Source organism: Macaca thibetana, chromosome 4 (assembly GCF_024542745.1).
Source record: "Macaca thibetana thibetana isolate TM-01 chromosome 4, ASM2454274v1, whole genome shotgun sequence".
Lineage (NCBI taxonomy): Eukaryota > Metazoa > Chordata > Mammalia > Primates > Cercopithecidae > Macaca > Macaca thibetana.
In genome coordinates, this window is record NC_065581.1 from 31,477,253 (window position 1) to 31,501,100 (window position 23,848).

The window sequence follows — 23,848 nt, forward strand, 5'->3', positions numbered from 1 at the left end:
GAAATGCTGAATTGAAAAAATTAGTGCAATTGTTTTTAATTCCAGGAAATAAATACATAAAAAGAGGAAAATCTACAACAACACAATAGGCTTGGGAGCTGACACCAGAACAGCTTTGGAAATGGCTCTCAAGCCAGGAACTAGGAATCAAACCCAAACAAGCCCATGGGAGGTGGGGGGTGTGAAATGATGCCCAGTAGTGCATGAATGAATGAGTCATGGGCAGTGGCTCATGCCTTGGCTGGCCAGTCACGAACTTGGGGAAAATAGAGTTGGAAAATTGGGAGGTAGAGGAGAGAGGTACGCATAGACCTCTTGCTATAGGCCGAGTGCATGACGATACTGGTTGTGTGTGGATGCCTACCAGAGGGTCTTTAAGGTACTGGGGCTCCCTGTAATCAGGTGAGTGAGATGGCTTGACGGACAATGCCACTCAGCCGCACAGGGCTTGCTCATGGAGTCCCTGCACAAAGTGGCCGTGGTGGCTGCGATGGACACTGCATGGGCACAGCAATTGAGTTGCCACTCACCAGGGCTGACCTGGCAGCTGCCACTGCTGAGGGCCCAGCCAACCAAAAGCAGCTGTTTTTTTTTGGATGGAGAAATAAAACAGGCAATGGCAATTAAGAATAAAATAACATTATGATAGATAAAACATGCCACTAAAGATATAGTAGAGGTTTAAATAATTTTGAGACTATGAACAAGATTATGTCAATGGGGAGAACTTATTACAAGTAAAGAAGTTAAAATGGTTGTAAAACTTTATTTCCCTTCAGGCATATCCAGACTGTTTTACAGATGACTTCTATCAAAACTTCGAAGAAGGCTACTGAATTTATACATAATATTCAAGAGAATGAGGAAACATAGAGAAAGCCAATAAACTCATTATTGTTTATGTATAAATAACATTGATTCTAAATCAGCTAGGTAATACATAAGAGAAAAGCATGATAGGATAATCACTTTGAAGCAATTAGAGGTAAAAATACTGAGAAAAACAGTACTAGACTGTGTCCACCAATGAGCTATAAATAAATTAAATATCCTGCCCAGGTTATTCATCCCCAGGATACAAGAATATTTAAACTTTAAATCTGTAATGCATTTTACCACTTAATTAAAGAATAAAAGACAGAGATAATCACATTTTGTTAGATGCAGAAATTACTGCAGATGAAATTCAACACTCCATCTCACCCACAGTTCTTCACTTATCTCCACTTCTAAGAACTTGTGGTCAGTACTCGCTTTGGCAGCACATATATTAAAATTGGAAAGATACTGAGCAGATAGATCAGCATGGCCCCTGCACAAGGGTGACATGCAAATTTATGAAGCATTCCATATTTTTAAACTCTCAGTAAACTAGGTATTGAAGGAACATACCTCAAAATAATAAAAGTCGTGTATGACAGACTCACAACCAATATCATACTGAATGGGCAAAACTTGGAAGCATTCCCCTTTAACACCTGCACAAGGCAAGGCTGCCCTCTCTCACCAGTCCTATTCAACACAGTATTGGAAGTTCCGGCCAGGGCAATCAGGTAAGAGTTAGAAAGGATATTCAAATAGGAAGAGAGGAAGTCAAACTGTCTTTGTTTGCAAATGACATGATCCTATATCTAGAAAACCCCATTGTTTTAGCTGAAAAGTTTCTTAAGCTGATAAGCAACTTCAGTAAAGTCTCAGAATACCAAATCAATGTGCAGAAGTCACAAGCATTCCTATACAACAACAATAGACAAGCAGAGAGTCAAATCGTGAATAAACTTCTATTCACAATTGCTACAAACAGAATAAGATGCCTTGGAATACAGCTCACAAAGGAATTGAAGGATCTCTTCAAGGAGAACTACAAACTGCTGCTCAAGTAAATCAGAGAGGACACAAACAAATGGAAAAACACTCCATGCTCATGGATAGAAAGAATCAATATCGTGAAAATGGCCATATTGCTCAAAATAATTTATAGATTCAATGCTATTCTCATTAAACTACCATTGGTATTTTTCACAGAATTAGAAGAAATGATTTTAAAATTCATATAGAACCAAAAAGAGCTTTATGGTCAAGACAATCTTAAGCAAAAAGAACAAAGCTGGAGGCATCATGCTACTTGACTTCAAACTATACTACAAGGCTACAGTAACCAAAACAGCATGGTACTGGTACAAAAACAGATGCATAGACCAATGGAATAGAATAGAGAACTCAGAAATAAGGCCACACATCTACAACTATGAGACTTCAGTGACCACATACAATAAAGAATACAATCTATACAAAAATAGTTTAGAAAATGTAATTTTCACAGTTACCACATCATAATATTGAAAATGTCTAGTTTTCAACTTCAAAAAACATGAATTATGCATGTATGAAAGTATGACTCATTCACAGGAAAAGCAATGGAAAGAAATTGTTTCTGAAGAAGAATGGACTGACTTACTAGACAAAGACTTTGAATCAACTGTCTTAAACATAGTCAAAGAGCTAAAGGAAACCATGGACAAAAAACTAAAGAAAATCAGGAGAACTACGTTTCACTAAATAGTAGAAATCAATAAATAATTGTGAAAAGGAAGCAAATGGAAATCTGGAGCTGGAAGCAAAATGGAAAATTCACTGGAGGACTTCAAGAGCAGATTTTAGTTTGCAGAATGTAGAATCAGTAAACTCAGACATAGGCCAATTGAAATTGCCCATTTGAGGAGCAGAAGGGAAAAAGTATGAAGAAAAATGAACAGAAGAGATCTGAGAGACAGCATCAAGTATATGCATTTTGGGAGTCCCAAAAAGAGAGAAGGAAGAAGAGGGGAGAAAGAGTATTTAAAGAAATAATGACCCCAAACTTCGGAAATTTTATTAAAAACATGAATCTGGGTATCCAACACACTGAAACATTTAAAGTAGCAGTAATTCAAAGATGTCCACACTGAGAGACATTATAATGAAATTGTCAAAAGTCAAAGACAAACAGAGCATCTTGAAAACAACAAGAGAAGGGACTCATATAGTACAAGGATCCTCCATGAGATTAACCGCCAAATCTTCTTCAGCAACCATGGAGTTCAGAAGACATTGGCATGACAAACTTAAAGTTCAGAAAGAAAAAAACAACGTGTCTCAACTGACAGTTGCATATTTGGCAAAACTCTCTGTCAGAAATAATGGAGAAATTCAGACATGCACAGGTAAATAAAAACGGATGGCACTTGTCTCTGGTAAACCTATTCTACAGTTAATGCTAAAAGGAATGCTTCACACTGAAATAAAAGGACGTTAGATAGCAACTGAAGCCATATGAAGCAAAGAAGTACACAGCTAAAAGTAACTTCATAGGTAAATAGAAAAGCAAGTATTTTTGGGGGGGTGATAATTTGTAACTCCTCTTTTGTTTTTCTCTATTTAATTTAAAAGAAAATGCCCATCAACTGATGAATGGATAAACAACATGTAATCTATTCTGCAATGGAATATTATTTACCATAAAAGGAATAATGTACTGATACACGCTACAACTTGGATGAATCTTGAAAACATGTCAAATGAAAGAAGCCAGTCACAAAAGGCCATATATTGTATGATTCCATTTTAATAAAATATTCAGAAGAAGCAAATCTAGAGAGACAGAAACTGGGTTAATGGTGCCAGGGGCTGGTGGCAGGGGAGAGTGGAAGGTAACTGCTTAACAGGTACAGAGTTTCCTTCTAGGGTGGTGAAAATGCTCTGGAACTTGATAGTGATGATGGCTGCATAACGTTGTGCACCTACTAAATGTTACTGCATTGTACACTTAAATGGTTACAATGGCAAATTTTGTGTTGATGTGTATTTTATCACAACTGAAAAGAGGCTGGCAAATATATTCCAAGTTTGCTTGGGAATCTGCCCACCTGTCTTTTCCCCTCATGATTTCATCTCCTATTCAGAGCTCACCCTTGCTCTTCTGCAAGTAGAAAGCTTCCTTTTCAGAACACGGTCCAAGATCAGCCAGGTCCAAACCCCAAAATGACTTTCTGTCTTGGATCCAAATGCTCAGATGCAACTCTGGGGCTAACTTCAGGGGAAGTCAGGAGATTATCCAAATAAGATGATTCACTGGGAGAAAGAATGTTTGACTTTAATGTTAGGGAAGTTATGTTTGCATTTCTAAAAGGGATCCTGCTTACCAGTGAATATATGGTTTTTGTCTGTGCAGGATGGAGTTCTCAGCAGAGGAATGAAAGACAGCCCTAGGAACATGATACACCTCGTGGGTAGCTGACTGACCCACACATCTGCCACCCCAGCTGAAGGAAGCAGCTAGACTCTACCCTTCGCCCATCCTTCAGTTGTATTCCACTGGACATGGACCCTCTACAAGTGTGGACATTCCTGGATCTCAGTTGCTCTTCCTGCTGTTGAGGAGTCTCCACTGGTGTGGCTCATGCCTAGGTGGGCTCTGCAGGAGGCTGAATGTCCCCCAATTCTCAAGGTTGACATTCAGTGAACCCAGAACAAGCCTCAAAGTTCACAGGGGCTCAGATTTTCATCTATGAAATGGAAGAATCCATCTCCCTCTTTCAGGGGTACACATTTATACATGAACACATACATGACAATCAGTAATCTATATATTGATGGTGTTCTTAGTGTTGCCTTTATTGCTCAGCTGAACTCTGTAACCAAAAATTGGATCATGGATTGTGAAGGAAGAACTCATTTCTTTTCTCTGGTGGAGCACTCAGTAGGCATTTCTGCCCTTTGGGTTCAAATGAGAAAGTAGTTTTAGCTTGAGGCAGAAAGAAGATTGTGAATATTATTATTATTATTATTATTATTATTATTATTGAGATAAGGTCTTGATATGTTGCCCAGGCTGGAGTGCAGTGACTATTCACAGCTGTGATCATAGTGTCCTACATCCTTGAACTTCTGGGCTCTATCAATGTTCCTGCCTCAGCCTCCTGAGTAGCTGGGACTACAGGTGCATGCCACCATGTCTGGCCTCATTTCATTGTTATTTTACTTCAAATGTTTTATTTTAAATGTTAAAAATATATGTTTTTATATTGGAAAAGTGAAACCCTATTTGATCACAGAAGACTTTAAAATGCACAGACAGAAACATCACCTAGGCCTTTCTTTAAAAAATCACTGCTATTATATTGTTGAACCTTTGTAGACTGAAGTGCAAATGGTGGTCCCTGGAGCTGTCTTGTGCAGTGGTGCTCATTTTCATTTTGTTATTTTCTGTATATATATATTTATATATGCTGTCATTTTACAAAGTTGCATTCATATGTTATGGGTTATCTTGGATGTTGCTTTTTGAATGTATTATTATACAAGTAGTTTTCCATGTTATAAACTTTGCATAAAGTTTATACACTTTTACAAGCTGCATCCCACTTCAGATAAGAAGATGTAACCCAACTTCTTTTGGATCCATCTGCTTTCATTTTGTCTTGTTGTAAATAATGTTTTGACAAGCATCTTTATATAGAGAGATTCTTCTATGTTTAGAATTTTAGAAAATTCATAAGCTACTCAAATGATAAATATTAAGACACAGACTTTTAAACATTTTTAATTATTTTCATCACATTGTCACATTGCTTCTCTAAATCATCTTACTGACATATTCCACCACACCTTTCAGGACATGCTAGGACTCAAGGCTATTTACGGATCTGGAATCACAGAGGGGTGTTGGGGGTAAATGTTGAGTGGAATCACAGGGTCTTGAGGGCAACTGCCTCAAAGAAGACCATTTATTACCTTTTCGTTAGGGAAAACTGGATTAACTTCGCCAAATGTGGTTGAATGTAACTGGCAAATAATTTTCAGAGGAATTTAGGAGTTCAGTGTCTTTAGTTTCATCAGGATCTGCCCAGATGTCCCCATTCTGATTTTCAGGATCCCATTTATTCCCAATCAATGACTTCACTTAAATAACAGATATTCTTTGAGTTTGGGATTTGTTTTGTGTTGCAATTTAGCCACCCACAGAATGAGATTCTGTGTTTATTTTTCAGAAATTTCAGCCCTGCAGCTACAGGAGATTAGGATTTCATTCAAAGGAAACAGAAACTTTTAGGTGACTTATGTGGCTCATGAGCTAGAAGTTTGCAGCCCTGAGTTCATCTTTTTTTCCCCATTTTGTCCAGCACAATTGGCAAAAATCAGCCAATCACCTTATACTTGCTAGTTTAACAAAGTCTTCTAAGGTGTCAAATACATGGTCACCCAGATCTTATAAGTATTTGATTAGGTCTATCCAGTGGTGATATTCTGAGTATTCACACTCTCTGTACTACTGGAAATAGAGTCATTTGTGCCTTTAAATCCAAATAGATTAGAGAAACAATTCAAGAAATCCCCCCACCAAATTCAGTGAACTCATTCTTAAAATTCTGTTCCAGTGTCCCTGTGCCCCAGCAAGCTGGGCTGGGCATGGTCTGAGGCCATCGGCCCACCTGTGGAGGATTAAGGCTTGAGCCACGCGCCAGCAGGTGAACTCCTTCTTAAAAATTCTGTTCCAGTGACCCTGGTGGGTGGGTCAGGACAGCTGGCTCAGCTGGGGTGCACTATGCCCTGGTGGGTCAGCAGCCCACAATGGTGCTGGGTTTATGGGCACCAAGCCCATTCGGGAGTTGCACACACTGAGTTGGGCTCCAGTGGCCCCCAGGCTTCTAAGGGACACTCTCCTCCTGCTAGTGCCAAGCTAAGCTGTGGGGAGCAGCATGCCTGTTCACGCTGCCTGACAAACTGCAGCCCCAGCCCCTGTCACAGACACCCTGGCCTGCACCCTAGTGCTTTTCATGGCTGTGGCCATTCAGGAGCTACTTCAGATCCCCTAGGACTGGGAGCAGCCTGTCTGGGGGAGACCAGCAGGATGTCTATGGAAGGCTGCTTCATGCTGCAAGGGCAGAGTTAAGTCTTTGGTACAGAGACTGGTTGGCAAAGTTGAAAATGTTGCCCCGGGTTCTTTTGGGGATTATTTACCAGCCCCTGGTTTGAGTGTTGTCTGGCAGGACCCCAGGCTCTGGGAGCCGATCCTCCCTCACTCAAGGCCTGCTGCAGCCTCCCGCTGAGGTTTTGAAACCAGCAGGAGCAGTTGTTCTTTGGCATCAGGGACACCGCAGGGCTGAGTTGCTCCCTGCCTGGAGGTGGTCCCATGGGGCCCGCTGTCTGGGCCAAGGATGGTGCAGAGCTGGTGTCCTCAAAATGCATCCTGGTGGAGCCCCAGCAGCTGCAGGTGCTGACTGCCTCTCACGAGGACCCTGGGGACCTGCAGCTGCAGCGACTCACCCAGCAGGAGTGGTGCCACTCAGTGTGCACATGACAGATGCTCCATCCTCAGGAGATGACAAAGACGGGGAGGACAAGGCTGAAGACACAGGTGCATAATCTCCTACTCACCTCATCTGGCACATTAGAAACCTGTCCTCGGCTCATGCACAAATCCACCTTTGGTGGCCACAGGCTCCAGCTTACTACAAAGGCCATGTGTACTCCATGTAATCAACACACCCCAGCTTCTTCCCACCTCCAGTCATCTCACTGTATGTGACATGGTGCCAGCAGTGGGGGCCTGAGCCCTTGAGCAGACTGTCTCAGTTCAAATTCCAGCTCCACTACTTACTGCTGTGTGACCTTGACCAAGTCACTTAACCTCTCTGTGCTTCACGAGCTTCCATTGTAAATGTGTGTGTTCACATATGCCAAGTACCCAGAAAGATGCCTGGCACATGGCAGCACCCACCACAGAAGTGGTAGCTGCGATTATTGCCTTATTAAAACAGTGGAGATGTCACCCATCAGGGCTAGAGACAATTTGGGAAATCCTGATCTGCTTCTGGTTTCAGGTGGTGAATCCTGTAGGACCAGCAGGCACACGGCTGCCTCAGTGCAGCTGGCACAGGGCACCGCCAGCCCAGAGCAACTCAGAGCTCAGAGCACTCTGGGGTCCGAAGTTCAAGCTGCTGTGGTTCAACTGTGGCGTCAGTCATAGAGTGTGGACCCCGCCCTATGGAGTCTCCCAGGCTCAGAGTCTTCCCTCAACTCCGGAAATGCAAATCCAACACGGACCTCACGGAGAGGTTCTGAAGGTTAAGGAAGAGACACGTGAAAAGTGCCCGGTGGACACCAGGGATGCCAGTGTGGCTGGGGGACAATGGTGAGGCACAGTGGAGGGGCAGGTGCCCCCTCCTCAGTATGTCTCCCCCAGGCCCTGTGAGGACAGGTGGAGGCTCTCTCCAGGCTCTCACCCGGCCCCGCCCCAGCGTGTCTCCAGGTTCCTCTCAGCCCTGGTTACCACCAGCCCTGCAGTCAATCCCTGAGCTGGGAAGGGGCCCTTGAATCCACCCTGTCCTGCATCACAGTGTCGTCCACTCGGGCTCACATTGCCACTAGGCTGCCTGGCAGCCACTTGGCAGCCAAGGGATGGGGCCACGTTTTGTACTTTCTGAAACACGGCTTCCCCTTCAAGTGCGGGTGATGACAGTGCCACACAGAACCAATGTTACCGCCTATCCTCATCGAGCGTAATTTTCCAGTTTTCCAACCCTCAATGAGCAAGAGAGCATGGCGTCCACCAGAGGGCATGAGGTCACCAGTCACAGGGGCAACCAACAGGCAAAGACACCAGAAAACGACCCAGCAGGGAAGCGCAGGTCTTCACTGAGGGTGGGAACCCCACAGATCTGACCGTCTTCAAGCACATTAGAGAGATGCCGTGAGTAGCGGCTGAGCCAGAGAGACTTATTTGCCTCCTCAAAAAGCGTAAAATTATGTTACATAACACTTTAAAATTTTCTATCAACACAAAACTAATCTGGGCGCTGTGACTTCTGGTGAGTCACTGGGACAGACGGCATTGTCAGGAAGGCTGGCTCTGTGGTGCCCCAACCTGCCAGAGCCCAGGATGGTGGTGGCCTCCCCAGAAGCACCTGGCAACTCACCTGCACAGGGCCAGGGTCCCAGCTCCCCACACCCCAGCCACCACTCCTTCTCCTGCTTTTTTTTTTTTTCTTTCTTTCTTTCTTTCTTTCTTTCTTTCTTTCTTTCTTTCTTTCTTTCTTTCTTTCTTTCTTTCTTTCTTTCTTTCTTTCTTTCTTTCTTTCTTTTTCTTTCTTTCTTTCTCTTCCTTCTTCTTTCTTTTTCCTTTCTTTCCTTCCTTCCTTCTTCTTCCTTCCTTCCTTCCTTCCTTCCTTCCTTTCCTTCCTTCCTTCTTCTTTCTTTCTTTCTTTCTTTCTTTCTTTCTTTCTTTCTTTTTTTTTCTTTCTTTCTTTCTTTCTTTTTTCTTTCTTTCTCTCTCTTCTTTCTTCTCTCTCTCTCTCTTCTTTTTTTTTTGTCACATCTCAAGGAGAAATACACAGTTGCCAGAGGGTGGAAGGTCCTGTTCATTCACATTGAAAAGCTCAGGTATTTTTATTAGAATCACATGTTTTACTTTAGGATGCTGACTCCTGTGTCCATCTCAGCCTGGGCATTGTGCTGCCGCCTTCCAGAAGAGAAAAACTGGGTAGTGCCTTGTGAAGGGGCAGCGTTTCCCATTTCCGACAATGTCGGCCCCATAGCCATCCAGATGAGAGATGGGGGACACAGGTGAGGACCCAGACGTGGTCTCCTCCCACAAGACTCAAGACTGTCTTGAGTCTTGGAAACGGTTGTGAAAGTGCCACAGGTACAAACACCTGCGGGCCACTCTCACAGGGACAGCTCAATGAGGCACTGCCGCTCATTCCCAGAACCTCCCGCCACGGGCAGCACTTAGACAGTGACCCAAGGCCGACCAGGGAGGATGCCAGCCAGGATGTGTCATCCTCAGCTCTTCAGGACATGATGCCAGCAGGGGCAAAGTTATCCCCAGCAACAAGACAGAGGAAGAGAGGAAAATAGAAGAAAAGACAATGTCACAGTAGCCACCATGACCAAGAGAGACAGTTCCAGAAGTGCAGGCCGGCTTCACATGCAGATGCTGTGGCAGTGCGATTACACTCCGAGAGGCGAGTCCAGGTCACTCTCAGGGTGCTCACTGCCCTCAGCTGGGGGCCTGCAGGGCATCAAGTCCTGAGAACACTGTGTTCTAGTGGAGTAGAATGAACTGACAGATACACAGCAAAGCTCCACATACTTTTCCTTTTATTTGTGCCTACAAAGTTCTTCTTCAGTGTCTTCTCTCTTTTCAACTACTACCGCTGTGTTGGTTTAAAAAAAACCAGGACAATAGTAAAAATTGGAGACAAGCGTTTGGTCATGAAGAGAAATACTGGCTACCTCTCGTATTTTCAAGCGTGGGTGATGGTTGCAGTTTTCCAGCTCACCTTGTAGGTGATGAATCCAGAAAAAGCTTCTGTTACAAATCAAAATGGACATGGCAGAAGTATTAGCTCAAATCAACCTTGTCCTGTCAAACCACCTAGTGACTCAAAAGACCACCTGGACTGTTAATTTCAGTGGCCAGAGAGTGGAGCTGGAGAAGGAGTTGTTAGATCAGGGACAAATAACCATGTTCTAGTGGCAACAGAAAATGGAACAAATGGTTGTTTGTTTATAACCATTTGAATCACAGCAAGGTGTATAAACACATTATTGAGTGATAGTTTCAGTTCTACGCCCAAGAAAATGATCAATGGAGTGAAGTAATTGAAGTATCACAGAAGATATATTTGTATTTTTTGTTTTTTCAACTTTCAGTTTTGGGGGGTGTGTATATGTATAATATTTGTGTATATAAAATAAAATATATATAATTAAAGAAAGCCTTTGCACCGTTTGCTGGAGCCACAGAAGCACCGCTCCAGAGCAGAACAATGCCTTACATCTTCAGTGTTCGTTTGTACAACATTCACTAGCAGCTACAAAAGTGACTTAATTTTCCTCTGGAAATAATGCTTGCCTGTTGTGAGATGTTGGAATATACATGAATCATCATCACGTGTTAACACGCCATAAGGAGTTTTTGATACCTGATTCACATTATTAGAGTTGCTTCTTAGTATTCAGGTGACTTTTCACTCCAAAAACACAAGCCAGAAACTTAAGTGAAGGACACCTAGGGCAAATGGTGGCTGAAAGTGAGGAAGATCCAAATTACTGTTGCTTGTCCTGTATAAGGAAAAGAAAACAATTCTTTTCTTATTTGCCAATTTAATTCTTAATTTGCTAATTATAATTATGCTTACATACATTTCAACATTTTAATAAAGTATTTTTTATGGTTAGCTATAACATTTTTAATATTATTAAAATATTAATAATATTCCTCTAGAACCACTCTTCATACCACAGTCTCTATCAGTCTGGATTCTTCAGAGAAGCAGAACCAATAGGGGGTGTGTGTGTGTGTGTGTGTGTGTGTGTGTGTGTGTGTGTATTTGTATTCATATGATGCTATTTATTCATGTGATTATTAGGGAGGTAAGTCTGAAAATCTGCAGGATAAGCTAGCAGGCTGAAAACGCAGAAAGAAGATGTTCCAATTCTGAGGCAGAATTTCTTCTTCTCTGGGAAACCTCAGTTTCTGCTCACAGAGTCTTCTACTGATTGGATGAGGCGCATTCACATTATTGATAGTAATTTTCTTTTTGTAAAGTCAGCTAATTCAGCATGGGGAAGGGGGTCATGGTAGACACCGGGGTGGGCTGGTCTCCCCACCTCCTCACATTAGGCTAACAGGGACGCAGACACATTCAGATGCCTTTGCAGAAAGAGAAGCCAGAGGCTCTTTTTATTTTTTTTTTTTTTATTTTTTTTATTTTTTTTTTTGAGACGGAGTCTTGCTCTGTCGCCCAGGCTGGGGTGCAGTGGCCGGATCTCAGCTCACTGCAAGCTCCGCCTCCCGGGTTTACGCCATTCTCCTGCCTCAGCCTCCCGAGTAGCTGGGACTACAGGCGCCCGCCACCTCGCCCGGCTAGGTTTTTTTTGTATTTTTTAGTAGAGATGGGGTTTCACCGTGTTAGCCAGGATGGTCTCGATCTCCTGACCTCGTGGCTCTTGAAGTCCCAAAGGGGAAGCGTGAAGAAATCCTGCATCTCAGTCCCTCACAAGGCAGCTGTCTCATGCTGCAGAAAACAACAGTCATGAACAAATTCAGGTCAGTGGCTATAAAGGGTAATGCTCTGAACTCCCCACTACACACTCAACATGTCCCAAAGAATCACCATAATCCAGTCTTGTCCCCTCTACCCCATCCCCCTTCCACATGAGGCCCTCCAGGACATCACCTTTACAAGCTGTGAGACACATCACAGCCCTGGGCACTGTCAGGGCTGCCTGGGGTAGAACAAAAACAGGACCTGGTCAGAGCCTGAGGAGATGTGGGAGAGGAGGAGTTATGGCATAGGTGAGCTCCTCCACACCTGTCTCCCATACTTAACACAGCCTGAGCACCTCCTTCTCTACCTCTGGGAAGAAATCATCCTGTGCGGGGCCAGGGAAGAGACAGGACCATGAGGTCCTAGAGGAACCCCGTAGTCTTGGACCCCAGAGAAATTTCCAAAACTGTGACTGCAGACCCAGGGCAGGAAACATGAGGAAAGCAGGCGTGGGAACTGAACCAACTGCACAGTATATAAAGACATACTTGGTATAGAATAGACACAAAGTTAGGTTTGGTCTTTGGTGAATTCATGAATATGATTGTATTAAAATGTAATTGCATTGCATAAAAATTATAAAATGAAGAATACCAAAAAAATTAGGAAAGATTTTATTTTACGCAAGAAATGTACCTTTCAATTCATTAACTTATTCCAATAGAGAAAATGTTATATGCTTATCTGTTGAGCCTATGTATTAATTTTCTGTTACTGCATAACATATGACCACTAACTCGGTGACTTTACACGGCACCCATTTATTTCTCTACATTTCCTTAATGAGAAATCCAGACCTGGCGTGAACGATTCTCAGTTCGGGATTTCACAAAGCTGTGTCCTCATCTTGAGGTTGGGGTCGTCCTTCAAGTTTACATGGAGCTTGGTGGCAGAATTCAGTTTCCGGCAGTTGTAGGATTGTAGTCCTGGTTGCTTGGCAGCTGTCGGGTGGAGGTGGGGTGGAGCTGCTCTCAGTTCCTGGAACCCACCAGCATCCTTTGCCACATGGTCCCTTCACTTTCAAAGCTCGCAGTGGAGGAAGCCCCTCACATGGAATCTCGCTCACTCTGTGAATCTCTTTGCTGAGGAAGAAACAAGTTGTTTTAAGACCTCACCTGATTAGGACAGTCCAAGCCAGGATAATCATGACCTTAAAGTCAACTGATTTGGGACCTTCCTTATATCTGCAGAACCCTTCACAGTAGCACCTACAGTAGTGTTGATTGAGTAACTGGGGGAAGGTGAATAACCAGGGGTGGTTATTTGGAGGCCATCACTGAATCATCCTCGCATAGCCAGGATCTTCCTTTTGTGTCTAATTGGGTCACAGTAGGAAACTGAAGTTCAAATAAATAGATTGCTGTGAATGTTAATAAAATATATCCTATTGATACATGGATATACTGAAATCTTAAAACCAAATAACAGTGAGTATCTTTTAGTTAATTTAAGTAAATAAAAATTAAAGTGTAGTAATTCTTTTTCTCTTTTGAAGCTCTTTTAGTTGTCTATTCCTGTATAATAAATAACGTAAAGTTTGACAGCCCAAAACAACAAATAGTTATCATCTCCCACAGTTTCCAGTGGTCAGGAATCTGGGAGAGATTCCCTTGAGTGCTTCTGGCTCAGGGCCTCTCACAGAGTTTATTGGGGGACACACCTTTCATAGAAAATGGAGAGGGAGTCAGAGAACCCTGAGAATAGTGGCAGGCCCAGATGCAAGGCTGACTCCAGTGCTGGACAAAAAGAGAGAAGGTTTGTTGGATGAATCCTAGACCACAGGCAATCTAAGGAGAGTTGAGCAAGGCCATGGAGGAGTCCTCCGGCCACAGATGGCCAATAGAGGAATCCCTTGTTGCCCAGGAATGGCCTGCCTTATTGTCCATGCTGTTACCTGTCAGTGACTGGGACACCCTATGAGAAGCAGGGCCTCTGCACCAATGCTGCTGAGGATGTCAGAGCACAAGAGCGAGGCCTTGGGAAATTACCTGGGGAGAGTGGCTCAAACCTTCCTCCTGAGGGGTCTGGGCCTTTGGAAATCAAACTCTCTCAGACTGGGTTGTTGGACGATTCTGTTCACATTTGCAATGGGACAAGGGGAACAAGGAGGCCCCCAAGTGAATCTGTGGATTCCACACAAACTCCTCCTGCCCCATATTGTGTAACAGCAGCCCTGCCTCGTCCTGGGGATCCGGGTCCAGCACCTCTGCCTGGAGAGGAGAGGGGTGCTCTTCTCCTCTGCTGTCTCTGGGCCCATATTGTCCAGACTTCCCTGGAAGCAACTGCAATGTGTAGCTCAATGGGCTCTTGTTTGTCCCCTTGTCCGAGTGCCTCCCTGTGGAAAACCAGGACCTCCCATACTACAAAGCCCAGATTTGGGAGATGAGAAGTGCGAGTTCCACAGTAGGTGAATATAAGGGATGGGACATGGAGCCACGCCCTCTTCCATCCCTTGGTTTCTGAACCCAAGTTTCTTCCTACTGAGAATACAGCACCGTAGTGATGTCTCTGATTCAATCAATGCACTGTGTCCTGAAAGATGGACCCATTCCTCAGTGTTTCCTCCAGGCTGGTTCTGAGTTGTGCCTGTTGAAGGCCTGTCCATGGTTCTGTGTGGCCTGCAGCCCCTGCATGGTGCAGATGGTGATAGGATCAGTGGATCCCCTGGTCGTGGCCCATGCTGCACCTACTTCCATTTCCCTGTGAGGTGGGTCCCCCAGGAAGACACTGTGCTGGCAGTAATTCCAAACCTGTGGATCAGGAATGTCAGCAGCTCCTGGATAGTGGTGCTGGCGGAGAGTCTGAGAATAGGGGAAAACAAGCCTACCCATGGAGGAAGTGTCTATCCCTGTGAGGATGAACCCCTGGCCCTTCCATGATGAGGCTCAGTGTGGTCACTGTGTCACTTAGTGGCTATTTGATCACCTAAAGAAATAGCGCCCTAGCAGGGCTCATCAGGGCCTATCATGGCCCTCTAATCCTGACAAGCTGCATATTCAGAGGCAGCAGCAGCTAGATCAGCCTTGGTTGGTGGGAGTCAGTGCTGTGCTGGGCCCATTGTAGCCTCCAAATATGAGGCTACCTATGAGTCCAGCAGCACTGACTTGCACCTGCCAAGGCAGTCGAATGACCTGGCAGGATGGGCATGTGAAGGGAGCTAGTGTGGTTCCTGCATGCACGCACCCATCCTGCCAGGTCTGAGCGACCCACAGTGAAGGCTGGCTAACTTGCATTTGTCTGCTTGGTTGCTCACTGACACCTCATGGGCAGGTATTTTCTGCGTGGATGGGGTGTTAACCTGGGGTTCAGGGTCAATCCACATGGACCATTTCCATCTCATGATGGACACTGTTGGGCCCATCCAATCTACGACTCTGTAGATCACACAGAAACCAATTGATATAAGCAGTTGGAATCACATGATTCTCGATGTCCCATGGTCAAGAATTCTATCTGATCAGGGCTGGTAACACTAATGTTGCTTCTGGAAGGAGGCATATGTCTCTGCTGTGGATGACATGATCTTACTCCAGAATCCAAGGTCCTCCACTGTGACTTTCCCCCGATGCTTGGTTCAGCTCCATCCTGCATCTTTCCCCACCCCTGCCACCTCCAGCACCAGCGGGACTGAGGGATGGTGGCTGCCTGCACCACAGCCTGGATCTGCTGCAGGGTCCTTTCCTGTGTGGGCCCTACTTGAAGCTGGCATCCTCGTATGTCACCAAAAATGTGGCCAAAATGATATACCTCGATATGGAATGTAGTGTTGTCAGAACCCGAAGAGATTCACCAGGCAGTGTGCTTCCCTTTTTTTTTTTTTTTTTCAGTGAAGATGAAAGATGCAACAGGTTTTTTTTTTTTTTTTTTTTTTCTGTTTTGTTTTGTTTTCACTTGGAAGAAATTTCCCTGCATGCCCCTAGCCACCACACCCATAAAATTTCACTGTAGTGGCCACTCCTGAAGTTCTGTAAGATTTGTCCTCCTCTCTCTGGGGTGCATGTGTTTTACCAAGGCCTCCAGCATACTTTCCACCTTCTTTCTCATCCATCCCAATCTATGATGTTGCCAATGAAATGAACAGATTGAATATTCTGTAGAATGTCCATGGTCTCTGAAGACTCTGTTATAGATGGCAGGAGAGTTCTAATAGCTCTCAGGGAAACTGTAAATAATTGTGGTATGAATGTGAATAACTCCATACCCACTTTCTAATTGGAAAGGAAAGCACTCAGCAAATCCACGGCTGCACACATTGGCCTGCAGCCTTGTTAACCTCCGCTAGCAGTGATATCCGGCCAGCATGGCAGCTGCAGTCAAGACTGCTACTAGGTCAAGTCTGAAGTAATCCTGTTCATTCTTTAGGCCCCATCAGGCTTCAGCAAGGACAGAATACACGGAGATAACAGGCAACCCCAACACCACCCCACTTCCTACAGCTCTCTACTGGTGGTGCTACCCCCACAATACCTGCAATAACCTCCACCAGACCTGCCCTGGGATGTGATATCACTTCTGATTCAGTTGAGAAGGGGGCAGTTTCAGAGGCTTCCCTTTGGCCTTCAGTCCAATAAGAGTCCTTACTCCACAGGCGAGGGACCCAGTGTGGGGGTGACTCCAGCTGCCAGTGCATCAAGACCAATTATGCACTCAGGAAATAAGGAAATAAACAGGGCTGGGACTATGGGATTATGAGCTATAATGTGTCCCGGCCTCTGGAAGCCCCTCTGTAATGGGACATGATGGTGCTGTGGGAATCTGGGCATCAATGTCAGCTCACACCCAATGTCAATCCTCCCCCAAATCCTGCCTATTTCCCTTGCCCAGTGTACAGTCTCCTGAGTAAATGGCTGTAGGTTCCTTTGCAGAAGAGCTCAGGGAATTGAGCCAGCATACACTTCCATGCTGTTCCAGGGTCTTCCTCCTACAGATATGGGCTCCTCCTCTATCACTGGGATCTGAATCTGAAAGTTGGCTGAGGTCTGGGCATTGAGAATGGATTATGATTTTGTATTGTGTCAACCACCCTCGGCCTCCTGCTCCTCAACTCTTGCTTTCTTTCCATAGATATCAATCAGCGCCCTTGCTGGCTGCCCTTCTGTTTGAACCTGAGACACTGCCCTCTATTAACCTTCCCCACACTCCCTGCAGGTCAAGCACAACCTTGGCTGCTCTGTTGGGGTTGTCATGGTAACTGTGCCCTCTGACTTTTGCAGGTCACTGCCACCACTTGATCTCTATCTTTTCAGGGCCACATCCTCAAACAGATAGTAACTAGCCCAACTCTGGGACCACGTTTCCTATCATCATCCCCATCCTACAGAGGACAGAACCCCGACACTTCTTAGTGATGCAGGTCTCTCTCACCAGCACGTTCATGAGGGCTCTGGTACAAGGTGTGCCCTCTGGGTTTTCTGGTGGGACATGACCCTGATGGGCCTCTGGCCTCACATAATGGCTCCATCCACACCTCCACTTTCCTCAGGCTTCTTATTTCATCCTCTGCATGTTCCAGGGCAACTAAGTCATGGCTAACTTGTTGAGAGTTGGGCATTATTTTTTCCCCATCTACATAGAGCCACCCAGCAGTGAGTGTGCCTCATGCCCTGGAGTCCCTGATAAACCCATGTCCTGAGAAACTGCCCTCAAGCCAAAGGATTTTTATTCATCCAGCCTGACATTCTGATGCTTTGATCAAACACCCTCACATTCCAATCCCGGAAGTGCTCCGTGGGCTCCTACAAGGCCATGCAAGCTGGTTCCTGCAAAGCTCCTGAGAGGGATTCCCGCTGCATCACAGGGGGGAGGCTTCTGCAGCATCTTCCAGTACAGGAAGCGGGAACTATTACCAGAGAAAGGCGAGCCTCCCCTGCATGCCAGAGGGTCCTGGAGGACACCCATCGGATAACTCTGTTCCAGTTTGCAGGATCTCAGGTTTCCCCAGCAGGGCCCTGACTTTCCCACAACAGGCGTGCCTTGGCTGAGTGTCAAACATCTCTGGAGTGCTGTGACCCTCACAATGATGTCTTCAGCTGCTATTCCATGCTATCTGCCCTTTCTCTAGAGGAGATGAAGGACTGTCCATGAGACACTGCAGAGGCACTCACACATAGCCACCGACTGCTGTTAACAATCCTCAGATTCTCATTCTCCTTTTATAGGACACCAACACAGCCGAGTAGTATTCAGCCAACTCCACTGTCTTTGTAGGTTTCCCTCTCACCCTGTCATTATTGTGCAGAGGCTTCTATCATCACAGCCGCCAGAGCTTCCCCTAACCAGGGCATCTTCTCAGGTCAGCACTGGGCAGATCACAGTTGCTGGCGGCACCTTGTGCTATGCACTTTCTGTGTCCTCCATCAAACCCAGATGGCATCCTCTTGGCCAGCAGGCAGTGGGTGAGCTCATCCCAAATCCCTATTTTAAGGCCTCAATGTTCTTGGAGTAATACCCTGATACCACTCTTGTTAGCGTTCCCGGAGAAGACCCTAAATAGATTAGATGTGCAAGAATTTTTTGGGGAAATGCATGTGACCCAGAAATATAGGGATGTTGAAGATAGAAAAGGAGACAGCCATCAGAGGGTGATGCAAGTCTAAACTCAGTGAAGGAAATGGAGGGGGCCCACAGAGTCAGCTGGCTACAGCGCCCTGGACCCACTGCAGGCTAAGGGAAGTTCAGTAAGGGGATCAGGGAGTCCTGGAGGTCTCAAACAGCCTTCAGTGAGAGGTAAAGTCCTGCCTTAATTTCCCTGTCTGTGTCTCAACCTTGTCCGGAGGAAGCCTGTGGGAACATGGTTTCAGAGCAAATGTGGAGGATTTCCTTCAGGCTGAGAATTAGCTGGGGTATCATCAGATTTACACTTCCTCTAGGCTGAGGGCCTCAGATGTGCATTCCTGTGACTGCCACAGTGGTCCAGTAGAGAGAGAAAAAATGATGATGATGAAAGAGAAACCCAATAATGACTGATGAATTATTATCAGGGAAAGGGTAGATGAGAGCTAGGATGCTTTGGACACCGAGGCAGAGGATGGCTGCTGAGGCTGTGGGAGATAGGAGCAGCCTACAACAACTGTCTATGTCCATGGAAGGGAGGATGGTGGAGTGGCACAGCTGCAAATTCTTGAGCTGATGGTGGTGGAATCTGAGAAATTGTCTTCTAATGTGTTCACTTCTCTTGAAGTGAGGTAGGAAGTGCAAGGTCATCAGCTGGCAGTAAGAATGGGGAAGGAGGGTTAGACGTGTGAGCACAGCAGAAGGGGTGTAGGAGTCACCAGGCCAGGAGGAGGCTGAGGGGAGCTGTGGAGAGGGTGATTGCTGAACGTGGTGTTTACATCTTAGAAGACTTTGGGTCGCGAGGTGTTGTTTCCAAAAAACAAGATGTGCTGTGTGCTGAGTTTTAAGAAACCTGAGCAATGGGGGCAGGTGAATGTAGGCAAATGGAATTCACTTTTCAGCTTTAATTTTGCCGAGCAAGTGTGAGAGACAGTTGCAGGGAGAGACAAGGGAGGGATGGAGCTCCTTATCTACCTCCACAGAAGAAAAATGTTTGAGGAAATTATTAAGACACCCATTTGGCTCAGGGAAATGGGTAGATGCAGGATCACTAGATTGAGAACTCTCTTCAGTGTAATAATATTATTGTTGGGGGGTTAAAGAGATTGCTGAAATTGAATGTTTACATGGGGGACACCAAGCCTGAAAAACAGGTAAATGTTTTAGAGTGAATTATTTGCTGATATAAAATTACACAACATATGAAAAATTAGATAGTGACCATTGTGTCCTCAAACTGTGGACTCTTTGCAATTTTGGGGATGATTTGGGAGGACGGTCAGAGAGTAAGAAGTGTGACAGATTGAGAAAGTACATTATGTGCTAGGGTTTAAGCCATTGAGGCCTAGATGACAGGGGCACAGGGCCCAGGCACAGCACAGAGGAGAAGGTCATGAGGAGGAGAGGATTTTAGGATCTCAGATGCCAGGGAGTGAGGACAGACTCCTGCTGTATGGGTGTCTATTGCTGTCATAAAAATTACCACAAGCTGAGTGGCTTTATACCTCTTTGTCACTGGGGTCACTGATGTGTGGAATTGCAAGTCCAGTCTCATAGCGGGCTAAGATCATGCCAGCCTATGGGCAGGTCTGTGTTCCTTCCTGGAGACTCTGGAGGAAAATCCACTCCCAAGTTTATTCAGGCTGTTATCTGAATTCAGTTCCTTGCAGATAGGACTGAGGTCACTGTTTCTTTTCTGACTGTCATTTGAGAGCAACACTTAGCTCCTAGCGCCTTGTCTTGCGTCCTTACACGTGGCCCCTGTGGCACATCCAATGCCCCCGCTAGGAACCTGTGGCTTCCTCTCCTGTGTCTCCTCTTCCTCCCTCCATCTCTGACTCCAGCCAGAGCAGACTCTGTGCTTTTAATGGCTCATGTGATTTGATTGGGCCCATGCAAATAGTCCAGGAGAATCTCCCTATTTTAAGGTCCAGAGGAGAGAGAGACTTCATTACATGAGTAATGTCCCTTTTGCCATGTAAGGCAAGTGACTCTGTTCAATTCTAAGGATTGAGGCTGGACTACTTTGGGGGGACCATTACCCAGCCTACCGCATCTGCATATGTTGAAGTCATCAATATCAAGGAGACAGCATAGCTGGAGTGGGAGCCAGGGAACCAGGAGCTACAAGCTACTTGGGAGGAGAGGAATCGGCCTGGGGCCCACAGAGAATGGCTACAATGAAGGGAGTGGGGCACCTGCACTCCATAGGTGACAGATGACAACCTGGTTTGGGAGGAGGGAGGCAGAAAGAAAAATTCTTAAATGAGTAAAATGTGTCAAAAAGGTACAGGGTGGGGTCAGAGGGGATGGGAGATGCCACATGAAGTGGGCAGTGCAGGGACGGGTTGTGGTGGGAATGAGGAGAATGTCAGGGTGGAAGGGAGCCCTGGAGATGAGCTTCCAGGCAGGGGAGCAGCTGTGCAGAGGTTCTGAGATGTGGACACCTGGGCGTGCTGGATGAACGACGCCGTGGAGGGCCTCAATCTGGCCCCATTGCACAGCCACATCTAGGTAAACTGGGCGGTCACTGGAGAGGGCCCTGCCAATGAGAGGGATTTTTCATGTAACATGTTTTGAAAAGATTCTTCAAAACATTCCAAAGGTATTACAGGGGACATTTTCCTCCATTCCCAGACCCCAGGTCCTCTGCCAGAAACGAGCACGTGACCAAGTCTCATGCATCCTTCCTGGAAAGCAGCTGTGCACGTGTTATTGTTGTTACATGAAGAAGGAGCACTGAAAAGAAAGAAGCAGAGGAAGAAAATGCTTCTTCTCTTCGGTTTTCCAGAGTGTTGTCATGAAGGGCTGGAGAGAGGGTTTGCAGGGAGGAGACAGAAACCTCAGGGACGGCACAAGGCTCCAGAGCTTCCCTCTCCTCTCATCGTTGTGGAGTCCCTTGCTGCCCAGAGGCTCCTTCACCCCCACTGATGCTCAGCCCCGGGTCAGCCATCTCTGCCTGACTTACAGCCCACTCTTCTCTTCCGCTCAGAGAATCTGAGAGCAGCGCGGCGGCGCCCCCGGTGTGCCCACAGGGCTAAAGACAGAGGCCCTGAGCTCCCACCTCACCTGCTCAGCCAAGACCTCCTCTGGGTCTCCCTGGGCTCCAGGCAGCAGGACAGGGGTCTGAACACAAGAGGGCGCGCCTACCCTAGGTCAGGGTTGGGATCAGCCGGGGTCTGTGTGGTTCTATTCATGTACGCTTTATTGTATTCCATTGATTTATGCCTATTTTATGCCAATATCACACTGCTTTTTGTTACTAGAATTTATAGTAAATATTGAAATCACCCACTATGCATCCTCCAAATTTCTTCATTTAAAAAATTATTTTGGCTATTCAAAGTTATTTTTATTTCCGTTGAAATGGTAGCTTCAGCTTGCCAATTTCTTTAAACACTTCTTTTAAAGCTCACCAGTGTTTTAATTCAAATTCCACTTAATTTAATAGTTCAATCTTGGAGAATTAATAACATTGGAGATCCCTAGTTCTTGAATACACTACTTCTCTGTTTATTTCGATCATCTTGACTTTCTGTCGGTGCTGCCATGTAGATCTTAGTGTACAAATCACAAACACTATTAAAAAATTAATGTCTGAACATGGTATTACTTTAATAAATGTTTTATAAGTGGATTTTTAAATTTTTCATTATTCTGATTTTACATTACTTATAGAGACTTTACTTCTGTGTAGGAGTTGTACCGTACAATTTTGATAAATTCACTTATTACTTCTAGAAGTTTTATTTGCCTTAATATTTTCCACTTGGATAATATTGTCACCTGCAAACTAGGACATTTTACTTCTCTTTCATTTATAAGTCTTTCATTTCTTTTTCTTGGCTTAATGCTCTGGCCAGAACCTCCAGGACAATATCTTTGCCATTTTCTTGATCTTAGGTAGAGAGTGATCTATTTTCATCATAAAATATGATGTGAGTTGTAGGTTTTACATAGAAGCCCTTTATCAAATTGAAGAACTTGACTACAATTCCTGTTTACTGACAAATTTTGTCACAAATGAGTGTTACATTCTATTTTTCATTATTATTTTTTAACTTTTAGGTTCTGTGGTACATGTGCAGGCCTGTTATATATTTAAATTGCATGTCATGGGGGTTTGGTGTACAGATTATTTCACAATGCAGGTTATAAGCATGGTACTTGATTGGAAGTTTTAAAATCTTCACTCTTCTCCCATCCTCCACCCTCCAGTAGGCCCTGGTGTCTACTGTTCCCTTCTTTGAGTCCATGTGTACTCACTGTTGAGCTCTCACTTATAAGCGAGAACTCGTGGTGTTTGGTTTTCTGTTCCTGTGGTAGTTCTCAGGATAATGGCCTCTAGCTCCATCCATGTTGCTGCAAAGGACATGACCTTGTTCTTTTTTATGGATATGTAGTATTCCATGGTGTATATGTACCACATTTTCCTTATCCAGTCTACCATTGATGGGCATTTAGGTTGATTCCATGTCTTTGCTATTCTGAATAGCCCTGCAATGAACATACACATGCATGGGGTGTCCTTATGATAGAATGATTTATATTCCTTTGGGGATATACCCAATAAAGGGATTGCTGGGTCAAATGGTAATTCTAAGTTCTTTGAAAAATCGCCAAACTGCTTTCCATACTGGCCGAACTAATTAATTTACATTCCCACTGGCAGTGTATAAGCGTTCCCTGTTCCCTGCAACCTTGCCAGCATCTGTAACTTTTTGGCTTTGTGATAATATCCATTCTGACTGTGTGAGATGGTATCTCACTGTGGTTTGGGTTCATATTTCTGTAGTGATTAGTGATGTCGATCATCTTCTCATATGCTTGCTGGCCCTGTGTATGTCTTCTTTTGAAAAGTGTTTGTCCATGTTTTTTGCCTACTTTTTTAACGCGATTGCTTGTTTTCTGCTTGTTAATGTCTTTACATTCCTCATAGGTTCTGGATATTCGACCTTTGTCAGATGCATAGTTTGTGATATTTTCTCCCATTCTGTAGGCTGTTTATTCTGTTGACAGTTTATTTTGCTGTGCAGAAGCTCTTTAATTAGGTCCCATTTGTCAATTTTTGTTTTTGCTGCACTTGACTTTTGGCATCTTTGTTTGATACCTTTAAAAAAAGTTTTAAATGGTATTTAGTTTTTTTACTGTTTATTTTAGTTTCAGGTGTTAACACGTCAGCAGCTGAGGCAGCACAGCGG

At 44.9% G+C, this 23,848-nt stretch overlaps 1 non-coding gene and 1 pseudogene across 2 annotated transcripts in view; both read left to right on the forward strand.

Moving 5' to 3' along the window:
• Positions 1-23,848, forward strand: part of LOC126953147 (class I histocompatibility antigen, Gogo-OKO alpha chain-like) — a 280,609-nt pseudogene that overhangs the window by 55,013 nt on the left and 201,748 nt on the right. The gene's annotated exons all lie outside the window — the stretch shown is intronic.
• On the forward strand, positions 1,247-1,357 carry LOC126953975 (U6 spliceosomal RNA). Its single transcript, XR_007725445.1, has one exon. It is a non-coding gene; the product is annotated as a U6 spliceosomal RNA (small nuclear RNA).